This window comes from Lissotriton vulgaris, chromosome 7 (assembly GCF_964263255.1).
Source record: "Lissotriton vulgaris chromosome 7, aLisVul1.2, whole genome shotgun sequence".
Taxonomy (NCBI): Eukaryota; Metazoa; Chordata; class Amphibia; order Caudata; family Salamandridae; genus Lissotriton; species Lissotriton vulgaris.
The window spans coordinates 1,388,575,468-1,388,589,749 of NC_141695.1; the positions used below are offsets into that span (position 1 = coordinate 1,388,575,468).

Genomic DNA, 14,282 nt, shown 5'->3' on the forward strand with positions numbered 1-14,282 from the left:
CCAGTGGTGTGGAGTGCCTGGGACCCACGTCTGGGCATCCCCAGCGCACTTAGGGCGGAATTTTCAAAAACAACAGGTGATGGACCGAATGTGGATCAATGTCACACACTCAACCCAGTCCAAAGATTGTGCCCAAATCCATCGTTTTTTTGCACTCCACACCACCCCGGGTTTGACAACAGCGATATGCAAATCAGCTCTGACCCTGTGCCCCATGGGAACAGTCCAGTCCGAACTACAAAAGCCATATCCTTCCCAGAACGGAATCAAGCAACCGAGGACCGGACCGGTTTCGAGGTAACACCTCTCATCAGCCCGGCTAGCTTGACTCCAGTGGTGTGGAGTGCCTGGGACCCACGTCTGGGCATCCCCAGCGCACTTAGGGCAGAATTTGCAAAAACAACAGGTGATGGACCGAATGTGGATCAATGTCACACACTCAACCCAGTCCAAAGATCTGGGCCCAAATCCATCGTTTTTTTGCACTCCACACCACCCCGGGTTAGACAACAGCGATATGCAAATCAGCTCTGACCCTGTGCCCCATGGGAACAGTCCAGTCCGAACTACAAAAGCCATGTCCTTCCCAGAACGGAATCAACCATCCGAGGACCGGACCGGTTTCGAGGTAACACCTCTCATCAGCCCGGCTAGCTTGACTCCAGTGGTGTGGAGTGCCTGGGACCCACGTCTGGGCATCCCCAGCGCACTTAGGGCGGAATTTGCAAAAACAACAGGTGATGGACCGAATGTGGATCAATGTCACACACTCAACCCAGTCCAAAGATCTGGGCCCAAATCCATTGTTTTTTTGCACTCCACACCACCCCGGGTTAGACAACAGCGATATGCAAATCAGCTCTGACCCTGTGCCCCATGGGAACAGTCCAGTCCGAACTACAAAAGCCATATCCTTCCCAGAACGGAATCAAGCATCCGAGGAGCGGACCGGTTTCGAGGTAACACCTCTCATCAGCCCGGCTAGCTTGACTCCAGTGGTGTGGAGTGCCTGGGACCCACGTCTGGGCATCCCCAGTGCACTTAGGGCGGAATTTGCAAAAACAACAGGTGGTGGACCGAATGTGGATCAATGTCACACACTCAACCCAGTCCTAAGATCTGGGCCCAAATCCATCGTTTTTTTGCACTCCACACCACCCCGGGTTAGACAACGGCGATATGCAAATCAAAAGAAGGGGCAAAACCTTGCGCAACATGCACAGCAGCATCATACACGTAGCGGTGGTTTTGTTGACGTGTATGTCGAGCTGCAGGTTAGGGCCAAAAATCACCCCCAGATTGCGGGCTGATTCCGCCGCCAGTACTGGCTCAAGAAAGGTGCTGGGCCAAAAGTTGTCTGGGAGTGCCCGCGGAATCCTGTCGGTAGAACAGTGGAGTACCTCCGTCTTGGAGCTATTGAACTCTAAAGAATTAGCTCGTAGCCAGTCTGCTGTGGCTGCCATGCAGTGATGGAAAGTGTCCAGCGAGACCGCGTTATTCCCTTCCAATGAAAAGACCAGCTGGGTATCATCGGCATAATTAAATGCCGAGATACCAAAGGATTTTATTAGCTGGACTAAGGGACGGAGGTACAAATTAAAGAGTATAGGGCTGATGGCCGAGCCCTGTGGAACCCCCTGTCCTACACTCCTTGGTTCAGAGGTGAATGGTGGAAGTGAAACCTGCTGTTGCCTGCCGTCGAGATAAGATATCAGCCAGTCTCTTGCCCCTTCAGTGACCCCGCACTCCTCGAGTCTCCTGACAAGGGTCCGGTGGCTCACATCCTGGAGAACCATGACAAGAGAGGAGCTCATCTTAAATGTAGCTATTATAAAGTCTTACATTAATGGCATTGGTCTCCAGCACAACGTCTTACGGCAAACCTGTCTCAGGATTCTAACTGCTGAAGGTGTCATACCCCACACTGCGATAAAGTACACATAGCGCCCTATTAGGATGTCGGGCGGATCGCCATCGCCATGCGGGCGGTGGTGATCCGCCCAACATCCTTCCCCGCCCACCACCCATTCCCCCCGCCATATTACTATGGCGGGGGGGACCGCGGTGGACGGAAAGACTGTACGACTCTTTTCCGCCCGGTCAAGGAGTTGACCAGGCGGAAAACGGTTTCATAAGGTGCCGGTGTCTGTTAGACACCGCCATTCATATTAGGGTGAAGGTGGGGACATGCTTGTTGCCACCACGGAAAGGCATGCGGGAATGTCTTGTGGGGGCCCGTTGCGGGCCCCCAGGGACTCCGGGGGGTGGAAGTGCACATGGGGTGTACCTATGGTACCCACCTGCATTTCACTGTACAACGTGACAGGCACCGCACGGTGCCTGTCACAATGTGCATTGTAGTGCACAATGTGCATTTTTAGCATTGCGGTGGGAAGTGCTTTCAGCACCGCCCACCACAATGTTAAAAATGTGGGATGCGCCCGCCAGTGTGGCAGGTGCATCCTAATGGCCCCCATGGGACTGCCGCCCTTATGGCGGGCGGTCGCGTTTTACGTCCAGATGGCGGGCGGACCTAATGGGTCCCATAGTGTGTGAATACTCAATACTCACGCATTTTTTAAGAAAACTGGGGGACTCCATTAAAATTAATTTATGGGTCTCTATCCCACTGATTAAGAGAATAGCTATCTCACATGACAGGTGCATCTGCCCCCAATGCCCCATCATACATCATACCGCGGCGGGATGCCTGGCTTTCACCTTGGGGGTGCCCAGCTGGGCTATCCCACAGGGAAAAACCAGGACGGGTTCCCAAAGCAAGCGCCGAGATACCCTTTGTGGTGATACGTGCGCTATATAAGAAACTACATTACCATTATACCTGTTGGTTAGTTGTAATTGCCCTGGTGGTGCCTAAAGAAGGGATTTTACGACACTGGAGTCTGAATGTTATACTCCTTCATCCCACATGGTGACAGACATGCACGCAGTGGCCTTGTACGAAAAGATCATCTACAGATTGAATGATTGAACTCCGGGGGTGCCCAGGAGTGGACGCCTCACAGAGAAAGCCAGGATGGGTTCCACAGCGGTATTCGTACAAGCGCCTTGAGACCCTTGTGGGTGAGTAGTGCGCTATACAAGTATCAAGTTACAATTTACAATGACCAAATGGCATATTTTGATGACGAGTGGGGCAGGTTTCTAGTGTAGATACTGCTCGTATTGGACTGCTGATATTATGTTCTCTTGTGTGCGGAGTACCAGGACATACTAAGAGTGGGGTACCTTTGTCATGGGAAGCTTGCTATACATTTCTGCCAGACAACTTTTATATTGTTGTTTTAACTACCCACTTACTCGTCCTGACTTGTTTTGATGCCACATTGGTGGCGCCCCTTGTCCCCCGCTATCATTTCTGAAGTTCCATCTCTAATACAGTGTAAAGATATATGGGGCATTATCTCCTGTTGAAATGCTGGTTTATGCTAAAATGACAATAACAAATTGAAATACAAAAAAAGAACCCAGCAATTGTGTCCACTGAGACTTCATGAGCAAGAGAATTGCTTTGGCAGTTGGCAGTTTGCTTATTATGTTGGGCTGATCTTAAATAATTTACTGCTCCTTATTAGTATTGGTTGGCGGGTGGCGGTAAAGGGAGAGGCAGGTATCCAGCAGTGCCATTTCTTCCTCGTCTAAGTGAAGGGTAAAATTTGCTTTATTAACTCTCTGAATGTGTTCCAAGTTCCTAGACTCGAATAGAGAATCCCTGTGTAAGTAATGCTTGGTGGTGACAAAGCTCAGCATCCTATCTTGCATCCTGCGTGGGAATCTATTTAGAGGAAAAGAAATAGACTTGTAGGCTAGGCAGGACCCGATGTATGATGTTACAACGCATGCTTTTACCACGCATGCTGTTACAACGCCAGTTTTACGACGCAAACCTTTACAACGCATAGTGCTTTGGGGTGCTGGATAGTGAATAGTTTAATTTACTATTCCAACTCCAGTCCCCGTGGACACTAGGGAAGGTGTTGGATAGTAAATTAAATCTATTTCCTATCCTAGAGCGCCCCCAGCGCAATGCGTTGTAATGGTTTTCGTTGTAAAACCTGTGTTGTAATAGCACTGCGTTGTAAAAGTTTAGTTGGAAATGATGTTTCCCGGCAGGACCTTGTGCACCTCTGCTAGGACACAATCACAGGCTTTGATTTGATTTGTCTTGGGCACTTAATGAGTCTAAACAGGATGACCGCTTTAGGATATCTGTTGTCTCCTTTGATGAGTTTGTTTATTTCCTTGGGGTAGTATTGGTTTCACTTGGCTTTTGTCATACGTATTAATTTAAAAGAGATTAGCTATTAGGTTGGTCCTTATGGCAGGCTTCCTTTAAATTTGTAAATATGCTCTAATTTTCTTTAGAGGGTTATTAGTGTATTTGGATTAATTGGCAATGTAAGTGTTAAAGCGGGGACATTTAATCCTTGCTGTGCCTCAGTTTATTAAGGGAATGAATGATGCTGAAATTTGGTCGGAATGGGATGTTGAACCCCTTCAATCAATCTGACAATTGTCTTTGTTATCTATGTTACTTCTATTACCTCTGTCTTTAAATTCCCTTCCACAAAGTGTAGCTATGAGTTCAGTCTCTTTTGCTAGCATGTATTTTCTTGGCCTGACTAATCTCTGAGTGGCTTGTTGCTGGGGGAAGCAGAAGAGACCAGACACCTTCCTATGGCCGGTTGGTTAACTGAAAAGCCAGGTCTTCTGTTTCTTGTGGAATTCAAGAAGAGAGGATGAGACTCTGATGTGGAGTGGGAGGCTGTTCCATGCTCAGGAGCAATGTAAGAGAACACTCGTCTTCCCCCTTCCACCCCCTTGAGAGTGAAGCACTGTGCAGGTACTGAGAGTAAAGATAGCCAAGCAAGGCTACAGACTGGTTCATGCCAAATTCTCAGCCCGGTGTCTGCTTTTATCCCATGGCGAATAGCTTTCTATGCCATGCTTTCTCTAATGCTGTTTTTGAAACATAACATATGATAATTGAAGGACAGCTCAGCTGAGCGGATATGTAAAATCTGCTTTTCTGCTTGGTCTAAAAGCAGAACATGTAAATGAATCTCTCTTCACGGCCAGCTGCACTTCACCTGCATGAAGACCTATGCAAGATTACCATCTGTAGGATCTCCAAGGCCGCTTTATTTTGCTAACCCATTTATCTGTCATCACTAACTTGTTGAGCCTCACCTGAAATAAATCTGTTTTGTAATATCAGCAGAAGTCAACAATATTAACATAACAACACAATTTCATGCCTCCTGAAACCATTGTATTTTTTTCTAAAAAGACTTCTTTTAATTTCCAGTGTCCGACTGATGAAACGTGGTTTGTATTTATTAGACATATTGTACTAATCTGCTGAATACTTACATTGAAATTGAAGGAAATATCCAGGCATGGGCTAAACTGCATAATTTGTTACCAGGAAACATAGGCTCAAATTCTATGTTCTCCATGTGACCAAATTGTGTGATCCTAGGAAAGTGTATTTACTTCACAATGTCTAATTTTCCTTGAGAGTCAAATTTCCTAGCACTTTGAAGTAATTAATTTCATTATGTGCTCTACAAAAAACGTTACCTCCGTAGAGTTTAAAAGGTAATAGTAATATTGCTTCATATATAACACTATTTGGCCGCCTATTCTGCGCAGCTGACAAAAACATAATTTCCTCGGCACATTTCTAGCAATGTCGTCAGGGTACAGAGGTATTCCTGACCAATGTGTTTAGACTAAAACTAGTTTCAATAATTGCCATTCAGGGCACTGACACAATCTAATGTATTACATTTGCGGCACTTACATATGTTGACACAATATTTTGGGGGAAATGTTATAGGGTTTTTATTACATTTTCACATGAGATTTGTAGCCTGATTTACATGCTAAATCTTGGGAAGGCTCGGCTCATGCTTTGACTCTTAAGGCCAAGGCTGACCCCTAGCTTAGCGCCAAGAATATGCTTGCCTGCCCATCAATAAGAGAGTAGCAGTGAAATACCGTTTAAAGAGCTAGAGTGATGGACTGCGCAGACAGGCAGTGAGTGGTTGTGCACTAGGCAGAGTAGGCAACATAGAAGCATCAAGCAGGCAATAAAGAGGCCATACAGACCCTGACGTTAAAACAAGCAGACATTTGTGCTAAGCATTATCTGTGGTTTTTGCGCATGATTGTTTGTCTTTTTTTCATTTTATAGTGGCAGGATTGGTCCAAATGAAATCAAGCCTAATTTTCATATTAGTTATAATCAGTGCTATTGCAGAAATGGCCATCTGTTTTCACACTTTACGCTTGGCAGTAAATTGTCCTATAAACCAGTGGTTAATTTATAAAGAAAAAAGTGCTGGGGCTCTCCTCAGGAGCCAGCTTGCACCAGCCCATTTCTCCTGGTAGCGCAGCATAAAACAGAACCAACTACTAACCATGAAAGAGGAGAGAGGATGTGGTGTAATGGTCAGAGCTGTCGACTAAGGGTGCTGGGGAATCAGGTTTGAGTCTCAGTGTTAGCTCACATCCCGTGATTCTTGGCAAATCACTTTATCTTCCCGTAAATGAATGTGTCCTTATCTGGTGCTCATGAAAAGCACCGGTGTTGATGATTTAGTGAGGGTGCTGAGCACTGGAAACCACCAGCTCAAATTAAACCCCGCTATAAGTGGTAGGAATCATTGGACTAAAAATGAATTACAGAGTCACCTGGTGCTGTCAGTAAGTGGGATAGAAGGGCTCTGACTATGGAAGAACCACTCGATCGGGCCAGGGGCCTTGTCTTATGACATTCTGAACTTTCTTGAATTTCAAAACAAGGAAAGAGAGAGCTACTGCTTCTTGAACCAGGGCTCAATGAGGTGTTTTTGGCCACAGTCTCACACTCTATAACTTACCTATTAATTAGGGTCTCATTTAGAGTTTTGCAGACAGGCTACTCCACCAAAAACATATCGGAGTGCCCTGTTCACCAAACTGATGGTCTGCCTGCTCCATTTACAGATGGACAAACAGTATTGTTCCTGGCGGCAAAGCCAGATTCCCACCAACATCCTAACAAACTTGGGCATTGAATCGAAGTGCTTCCAACTCTCAGTCCAACTATTGGCGAAATTTCAATAGTACCTTTTTCTGGTCGGGACCACACAGTTGAAAACGACCAGGGTGTCAGTGTCATTAGTATTTTGTTTTCCAGAAAGAAACTCCTCTTTAGGGAATTGTGTTTGACGAATAATAAAGTTTGCTGAGTCGCCGCATGAAGCAAGTTTGCTGCTAAACAAACTTTAATTGCCTTCAGAGGAGCCACTGGGGTGATAGCCCCTTGGACGGCATAGAGATATCTGCAAAACAGGCTGGGAGCTATAAATATGGCGGCCTGTAGTCTACCTGGGCAGCTGAGTACATGCCTCTGCAGTCTTGTGGAATGGATTACAGCACATCAATTCCTAAATAGCCCCTTACACTTTAATAGTACACAGTGGTAATATTACAATCCTTATACACGCATTCTACACTCCACATGTGCTTCTTTTGGTAGGGGGGTACAGTGGAAAGAGAAATGCATTAATTTCACTTTTCACAACACCGTTAGTCAGGAACATCATCAAATGTACAACATAAGGGTGATGACTTTCTACATTTTACATGTGCATCTATCTATAACAGCGAGCTGTAATAAAAAACATTATTGATCTATTACAGAGGTTCTTAACCTGTGGTTTGTGGACCCCTGGATGTCCACGATAACTAGTCAGGGGGCTTATTTATACATACATAAGCAAAACTGAAATTTGAACATTTTAAAATGCTCTGTAAATGTGAAAACATTTGAAATTGGAGACTACAACATACTGCTGTTTCTCCTATCTTGATTCACGGGAGTAGTCCAAGTATAGCAAACTGAATCTAGTATGGATGATTAGTGCCTCAAAAGAGGCACTGATATGCAGCGACACAAAGAGAGCATGCATCGGAGGAAAATTAAAAACAAGCATTTGCAATACAATAGGTCTCGCATTCACACACGTTTGAGCTATTGGTTTTGTAAATGACAATGCCTTTTGTTTATGCTTTGGGTTTCATAAATAAAAAGCATTGTCATTTACTATACTAATAGCCTAAACTCTCGAAAATGCGAGGCCTATTGCTTTGCAATAAAGGGCCTTCTTGACCACTTGTTAGATTGTAAATATCAGAGGAAGAGACCGGCCTGTGACGTCTTCAAAGTAGTGATAAATAGTCCAGTGAAGAAGATGTGTAAGTGTTGTAAATTACACAGACACAAAGTGTGAAGTGAGAGTTACATATGATCTGGGCTATAAACACTAACAAAGTGCTCCAACAACTTTCGCTCTGTGATTACAATGTTGTGGCTCAGGAGGAAGAGCGAGAGGGGGGGCTATTTCCTGCCCTCTCTGTGATTTGAGTGTGCAGTGTGGCATTGCGTAATGTCATTGCTATCTTTGGCCTAATAAAAAACAATCCAGCTGTAGTAAGATCCTGGCTTCACCTCCTGGTGCAGGGCGGGCTGTGCTTGATGGCAGGCATGGAGGGGAAGGAGGGATGGTGTTGGCGGCAGCTCCAGCCTCGTACAGTGCCTCTGCTATTACTAGTGAGCGAGAGGCGCTGAGGTGGTGGTATTGGTGGTGGTGGTATTGGTAATGGTATTGATATTGGTGGTGGTGGTGCTATTGGTGGTGGTGGTGGTAGTGGTATTGGTATTGGTGGTGGTGGTACTGGTGGTGCTGGAACTGGTGGTATTGGTGGTGGGTTATTGTGGTGGTATTGGTGGTGGTTGTATTTGTGATGGTATTGGTGGTGGTGGTGGTGGTATTGGTAGTGGTATTGGTGGTGGTATTGGTGGTGGTATGGGTGGTGGTACTGGTGGTGGTGGCATAGGTGGTTGTGGTGGTATTGGTGGTGGTATTAGTGGTGGTGGTGGTGGCATTGGTGGTGGTGATATTGATGGTGGTGATATTGGTGGTGGTGGTATTAGAGGTGGTATTGGTGGTGGTATTAGAGGTGGTATTGGTGGTGGCATTGGTGGTGGTATTGGTGGTAGTGGTATTAGTGGTGGTGGTATTGGTGGAGGTATTAGTGGTGGTAGTATTAGTGGTGGCATTGGTGGCATTGTTTGGTATTGGTATTGGTGGCGGTACTGGATTGGTGGTGATGGTATTGTTGGTTTTGCTGGTGGTGGTATTAGAGGTGGTATTGGTGGTGGTATTAGAGGTGGTATTGGTGGTGGCATTGGTGGTGGTATTGGTGGTAGTGGTATTAGTGGTGGTGGTATTGGTGGTGGTATTAGTGGTGGTAGTATTAGTGGCATTGTTGGTATTGGTATTGGTGGCGGTACTGGATTGGTGGTGATGGTATTGGTGGTGGTAGTGATATTGGTGGTGGCGTTGTTGATATTGGTGGTATTGGTGGTGGCGGTGATATTGCTGGTTTTGGTGGTGGTGGTATTGGTGGTGGTGGAGGTGGTGGTATTGGTGGTGGTGGTATTGGTAGTGGTGGTATTGGTGGTAGTGGTATTGGTGGTGGTAGTGGTGGTGGTATTGGTGGTAGTGATATTGGTGGTGGTATTGGTGGAGGTATTAGTGATGGTATTGGTGGTGGTATTGGTGGTGATATTGGTCTTAGTATTGGTGGTATTGGTGGTGGTGGTTATATTGGTGGTGGTGGTATTTGTGGTGGTATTGGTGATGGTGGTGGTGGTGGCATTGGTGGTAGCATTGGTGGTGATATTGGCATTGGTGGAGGTATTGGTGGTGATATTGGCGGTGGTGGTATTGGCGGTGGTATTGGTGGTGGTGGTATTGGTGGTAGTATTGGTGGTGATATTGGTGGTGGTGGTGGGATAGGTGGTGATAGTGGTGGAGGTAATGATGGTGGTATTGGTGGTGCTATGGGGGTATTGGTGGTATTGATAGTGGTATTGGTGGTGGTGGTGGTGGTGGTATTGGTGGTGGTAGTATTGGCAGTGGTGGTGGTATTGGTGGTGGTATTGGCAGTGGTGGTGATGGTGGTGTTGTTAATAAAACAGGCTTTTGAAAACAACACATCAGGTCGCTTTAGTACTGATGACATATAACACAGAAGTGCTGTTGTCAGCTTCAGCCCATTAGCACAGGATTATTTGCTACCTGGAATTCACAAGTCTTAATTTGCTAATCATTTCTAAATCCATCTAACTTGGGGGAGGGGTTTGAAACAGACACAAGATAATGCCAGGTTGAAGTGATTGAATGCTTCTTAAAAAAACACAAGCAGTGTCAGCTGAAGCAGCACATGTCTGAACTGCAGTAAGAGAAACTCAATAAAGTAAATAGTGCTTACAGATTAAATAACAGGTCACATGAAACAACCGAAGTAAAGGGGTAGTTGCCATGGAAGGATACAAATGAAGACAAGGCCGTATTAAGGAGAGACTAACAAGCCTATTAACGAATCCAAAATAACATGCTAGAGTCTAGCACAATACTTCATCTCTTAGACTTAAAGGTACAATTTGAAAAGCTCCAATCTTCCAATGACAAATACCATTTTTGATTTTTGCATACCTTTTTGTTTGCGATCTAAATAAAATATTTCATAATTTCTGCACTGGTTTGATGTACCCTTGTTGTAATTTTGTGTATTTTTTAGGCTCAGATCATACAAATGATTTAGGCAGGGCTACTCGGCTTCCATTAGTGATTCATGGGGGTGTGCAGAAGTTAAAAGGTTAAGAACTGCTGCCCTATTACACAATGCCCAATCCTACTATTAATGTTATCTACACATTTTCCCGTGACATAGGCCCGGCATAATGATGACACACGATGAACCTTCACCGCTTCAAGTGTGCTTTACGTTTTAACAATTATGCAATAATAAAAGTGCAACACAAAGGTGTATATGTGAGTCAGTTTCAAATCAAAACCACCACCAAGTCCACAAACGTAATCCTAGGTGATTAGGACAGTGTCCGGGGTGCTTAAAAAGAAATATAGGAACTGTGATCATGAGGGCAAATAGAGAAGGTTTGGGTGTGGTGGGATTTGATGTAGAGGCGGGGCTATAGGCTTAGATAAAAAATTCAAATTATTATATTTTGTTGACCTCTCACTGTTCACGTAACTGCTCATTTAGTCCGACTACAAACTTAGTTTACAGCTTACCATTTCAACAGCACAGATTAGTGACAGTCTAACACATCAACAGAATGTGAGAGATTAGCAATATTTTATCCACTAGTCACAGAATGAACATTGTCAGTGTGTTGCTGGAAGGGAGTAAGCTTGCTAGGATTGGATCCTTTAACATGTTGGTTACACACAGGTTGTTATTGTAGGTGCAGTAACCCATTGACCTATCTCATGATTGGAACCTGTGAACAATGAACTACACACACTTTTTCAGTGGGTGCATTATCCCACTGAGCATTCTTGTTGGCATCACAATCTGTCTGGTGGGGGTGTACACTTAGATCTGTGCAGTAGGTACACTCATCCAGTGTGTTTTGTGAATTTTAGTTAAATCTGTACCCTACAAACAACATATGGTTCTCTGCAGACTATCAACCTTCTGAACTACCTCACACTGACCTGCACATTTTGGGCCATTAAAACAAGTAAGGTCTGTTTTTTACTGTTTTGCAGTCTTGTTATGGTCATTTTTTTATCTTTCAATACTTTAATCTCTCTTTCTTTGGTTTTTGGTTGCTAATTTCTCAATTCTCATTAATTCTCTTTTCATCCTACTCTACTAGTTTCTGTTCTATTTCATTACTTTTTCTGTGGTCTCTGTTCTGCATTTCCGTTTCACCTTTCATGTGCCAGCTTTTGAATACAAATGTCACCATGATGGTGTTCACTGCCGCACAGGTGCAAGCGGAGGAATCACTACGGCGCTGGCCAAGGTGGCCTTTAAGCTTGAGGACCGACCCCATAACACCATTCTGTATACATAGCACGCTGAAGCATAGCCTTAAACTCCAAAGCAGTCCATACGTTTGTATTTTTTAAATAAAAAGAGCCCTCCCAAGAGGAAAATATATATCCTCCCCCACACTGAAAGTGAAAAGCAATCCATCCAGTGCAATTCATCAGTGCCCAATGATTGTCCACGTCAAGGAGACCCCTCCCGCCCCAAACCAAAATGGCAGCCCTCAGCAGCTGACCGTGCTGGGCTGCTGTTTGCTGAAAAAAGTCTGAAATGAAATCGAACTCGTTCTGTCCCAGGAAGAGCTCAGGCAGCTCCTGGACCCGGTCGGGGCCCAGCTCTAGCACGAGAGAGGTGAGCACCTCCTCGTCGATCAGGTCGGTGTCCATGCCATTGAGCGTGAGGGGGGGGGCGGCATGTGCTGCAGTCCTGGGTGCTGGAGCGCGGGCCCCATTCTGAACTGCTGGGAGGCCGCACCCATGGGCCCGCCGCCCATGCCCAGGAGCGGGTGCCCTTGGTACTGGGTGTTCAGTTTCTGTAAGTGCATGCTGGCCATGAGCTGCTGAGAGGTCCCTGGGCTCATGTACTGCTGCTGGGGCTGCTGTGGGGCCTGGCTGCTGTACATCATGGTGGAGGGCAGCTGCTGGTGTCCCATTTAGGTGTTCATGGCAGGCCTAAGTCTCATGCCCCCGTCCATGTTGGTAGCTGCGTACTGCATCATTTGTCCGTTGGGTAAGGTCCTGATGGAGTGCTGGGGATGCCCCTGCATGCCATTCGTGCCCATCCGGTAATTCTGCAGTCCGTTCACCCCGTGGGCCATGGGCATCATCATATGATCTGCCATCACCCGATCACTGGAGAGCTCGCGTTGTCCCCTCTGCAGTCCAGAACCGACAACACACCAATGGAGAACCAAAAACCCCAAAGACAACAGTTGCGAGTCAGCAGAAAACTAGATCCCTTGGCGACAAAAAGCCAGATCCGGGTGTGCAGAGCACGAGGTGCTCAGGCAATCCTGGGACAGCAGCTCTGAAAAGCTCCAGCAAAAACAAACAAAGGCGAGCCCAAGCCGTCGCCCTGCTTCTCCGCCTTCAAGACTCAACAATACTGCAACTAGCAGCGCCAGTACTGAATATTTTCTGAGTATTTTTCCTTATTTCTTTGATTGTCTGTCTCCTTTTTAGGTTGAAGCCTATCTGGTTTGCTAAAGACATATTGGGAACATTTAGAAAGTTTCCCTGGGAATGCATTTTGCCCGTTGCTTACCATTGGCTATGTGGTTTTTTTTTTTTGGTTTTTTTTAAAACCTTTATTTTGTAAAAAAGAATTACAGTTACAGACCTACAACCACGGAGGCTGGTCAGTAGTATGCAGTACTAATAGCACATTAATACACAGCTCATCAGCCAACAACCCGAGGGCCCGGCAGCGATAAGGCACGATATTATAGAGAACTTATGGCGATGAGAGGAGAAATAAAAGGTTTCACATTTTATATTTTATAAATAACAAAAAAGAAACACAAAAAAGAGTTGAGGTGGGTACCATGCGATGTAATGTCTGTCTCATACGGCAGGGGGAGCCAAATGATTAATGAGCAATGCTATGAAGGAGGAGAGATCTTGAAGAGGGGGGGGCCGAGAGCAAAACAATATATCACATACAGAAGGAAGCTAAGAACCTGAAACGCATAGTCAAGGGAATTGAGGAATATCGGGAGCTTCAATAAAGGGGGGAGTGCAGTTCTCTCCTCGGTATGAATTCCATTGACCCCATATCTTTCCCCATTTCTTGGGCCTACCACGGGAGACATATACGATTTTTTCTCTGAACATGCACCAGTCCATGTTTTCTTTCCAGGTTGAGACTAATGGTGCCCTCTGAGACCCCCATAATTGAGCAATGTCTCTTTTCGCGATCATGTTGCCAAGGGTGACCCATTGAGTCTGAGCAAAATTGCAATCATTCGGTTCCCAGATGTTCAACAAACAGCGTCTGGCCTCAGGCAATAACTCAACACCCGTCACCTCACCCATCACCGCATGCACTTGATTCCAGAAAACCACTACCTCCGGACACTCCCATATAATGTGAAGGAAGGTAGCAAGCATACCACAACCACGCCTACACAGCCCATCCGCAGAATTACCCATACACATCAAACGCGGACCCGTGACATAGAATCTTTAATTGCACCAGCCGGAGACGCGCTGGAATCGCGACCTCTTTAGGGGAGGATATCGCAGCCTGCCAGTCTTCATCGTCTAATTCCAGTCCATCGCCAATCCAAGCCCCCCGAAGCCGTACAAGGAGGTCTGAACGGTCATTAATACGTTTTTTGTAGA

At 45.8% G+C, this 14,282-nt stretch overlaps 1 pseudogene; it reads right to left on the reverse strand.

The window, feature by feature from the left end:
* Positions 1-11,963: 11,963 nt before the first annotated feature.
* LOC147703773 (cbp/p300-interacting transactivator 3-like) lies at positions 11,964-13,049 on the reverse strand (annotated as a pseudogene).
* Positions 13,050-14,282: the final 1,233 nt, after the last annotated feature.